This window comes from Penaeus japonicus, unplaced genomic scaffold (genome assembly GCF_977035675.1).
Source record: "Penaeus japonicus unplaced genomic scaffold, GWHDUDI00000001_assembly GWHDUDI00000014, whole genome shotgun sequence".
In the NCBI taxonomy this organism is placed as follows: Eukaryota; Metazoa; Arthropoda; class Malacostraca; order Decapoda; family Penaeidae; genus Penaeus; species Penaeus japonicus.
In genome coordinates this window covers 17,731,948-17,734,447 of record NW_028234416.1, presented here as the reverse complement: position 1 = coordinate 17,734,447, position 2,500 = coordinate 17,731,948, and the positions used below count along the sequence as shown (strand labels likewise).

The following is a 2,500-nucleotide window of genomic DNA, read 5'->3' as shown; positions in this document are numbered from 1 at the left end:
AAACCTAATGCTTGTGGTCACATCATATTATTTTGTTCTTATCTTATATGAACGAAAATGAACTTCTAATACTTTATGGCGCAATTTCCAGGTCTCTGAGAGTTTATCATCTCAATCAAATTCTTCTGGCATGAGTTTCTAATCATGTGTGATATCGTAGGAAGAGGTATTCTCGGTCCGTGGCCAGTTTTTAGTTTTTAGTTTAGATCTTTATTTACCACCCTGGCTAACTGCACAGGCATGGGCAAGCTTTCATACATTGATATTGAGTCATAACACTGTTGTTAACATTGTATAACAAATTAAGGTAATAACATGATTATATTCTATAGTATATCAACTGTGAATAGACATTTGATAAATGTTGTAATAGGATATCACATACCGAATTTCGGATATAGCATAAGTACATCTTCTAGCACAGTTGATGTTATGAAATAATTACATAACTCTGCATACCTCATGCTAGGTGACCTAAAAGGTTGTATCACATGACACTCTGAAATGTAATGTTCAAGTGTTCGTTTATACTCTTCGTATTTAGTTTCTTCTACATTGCATTCTGAACTGACCTACCAATACATTCTGTATCCAAGTCTAATTCTTGCAGTCACAATATCACATTGTCTTGTTCTTGTCTTATATGAACCATGAATAAATCTCTCCTGCGAAAACTGTTCAAAATGTTTTATGCTACAGCTTTCAGGTCTTTGAGATTTTGTTAGCTCCATCAAGTCCTCCCTATTGGAGGTTCTTATTATGTGTGAGATCCCAGCAAGGGGTATGCCAAAGTCTATATCCACAATTTGTTTATCACATGTTGCCCTTGCTAGGCGATCAGCAGGATCATGTTTAGCGATTCCAACATGCGATGGTATCCACACAAAATGTATAACATGTTTCCGTTCCTTGGCGCAATGTACATTTATTCTTATATCATTTACGATATTTCCAGCACCTTTATCAAGAGTGTTCAGAGCCAGGAGAGCACTCTGCGAGTCGCAGAAAATTACTCCTGAGCCTTGAGTTAACAGAAAGTCTGTGGCTATGAGTATTCCTGCCAACTCAGTTTGCGTAGTGCTCGCCCAGTCATGAACCCTCCTACAATCTTGGTGCTGCAAAATATTGTTTTTATATACAACATAAGCACATCCTGCTCTCCTTCCAGACTGTAGGGATCCATCAATGTAGCACTCACAGTCATTATTCAGAGTTCCAAGATGCTCATCAATGGTTGCAAGGGCGTGTTGCTTAAGAATAGCTGGTGAAACTGTGTCTTTTTTAGGGATATCAGCATAAGATATGTTCAATGTCGACATTTTCCACGGTGGAATAGAACGTCCATATGGGACTTACCTAAGGACATATTTAATTGGTGTATGGATTTTTATGTCACTTGCAACCATGACTCGATATTATTATGCAAAGTTGGATTCTCTATCTAATGTTTAAGTTGCCTTTGGAACTCTGTAATATAGAAGGGTTCTTTAATTACTTTGACACCAAATATAGTATTAATGTATGATATTCTTTCGTAAATAGATGGCAAGTTGAGTTCCTTTCTCATGTTCACAATCCTCGTTGTTTTGGGAGCACCGAGAATGATCCTCATGGCTGCATTCTGTGCAATTTCTAGACAAGTTAACTCTGATTCCCTAAATTATATAAGGTGTAAAGTATAGTAATCTACGACTGACCGACCGTGTGTAGGACAAGTAAAAGAGTCTTGCAATGTTAACATTGATACCATGTACTCTGCCACAAGAGTCTTGAGTGGCTTCAGACGCTCCCACAGTCTTTTCTTTAAGTTCATAATGAGTTCTGTGTCGTTAACAGTCACTCCGAGGTACTTGTATTTGTGGCAATATATTGAAATGTGGGTATGTAAATGCGTAGACTTTTACTTCTTTTGGTTTCAGTTGTCAGTTTTTACTGTTAATTTCACCTAATGCATTCTCAGTAGTTTATTTAAAATAATTATAATATTCAAATGTATTATTATAGATACTCAAGGAGCTGAATACAAATATATTAAAGTACATAATAAAGACGGGAATTATTTCTCCCCTGTCATTATGTGAAAGTCCGAAAGTGTTATGAAAGCTAATGGCAGGGTCCAGAGGGTCCCATCTTCTCCAAATATAATTGCTGAACTTTTCCCTAACGCAAAATCAATTATGGTAATCTATGGCTGTATCTCATCTCAGTGAAACCACTTTTTGTGGCCTTCTTCCTTTTTGTTTTCACTTTATCTATGTCTTACCCTCTTCGTTTGGAACACTCTCTCGCGCCTTCTCTTTCTCTCTCTTTCTTTCTCTCTCTCTCTCTCTCTCTCTCTCTCTCTCTCTCTCTCTCTCTCTCCCTCCCTCCCTCTCTCTCACTCTCTCTCTTTCTCTCTCTCTCTCTCTCTCTCTCTCTCTCTCTCTCTCTCTCTCTCTCTCTCTCTCTCTCTCTCTCTCTCTCTCTCTCTCAATTATTTCACAAAACTACCCCGTTTCTT

At 37.7% G+C, this 2,500-nt stretch overlaps 1 protein-coding gene across 1 annotated transcript in view; it reads left to right on the top strand.

The window, feature by feature from the left end:
- The window catches only part of LOC122248067 (Sodium-dependent dopamine transporter), a 111,920-nt gene that overhangs the window by 51,362 nt on the left and 58,058 nt on the right, over positions 1 to 2,500 (top strand).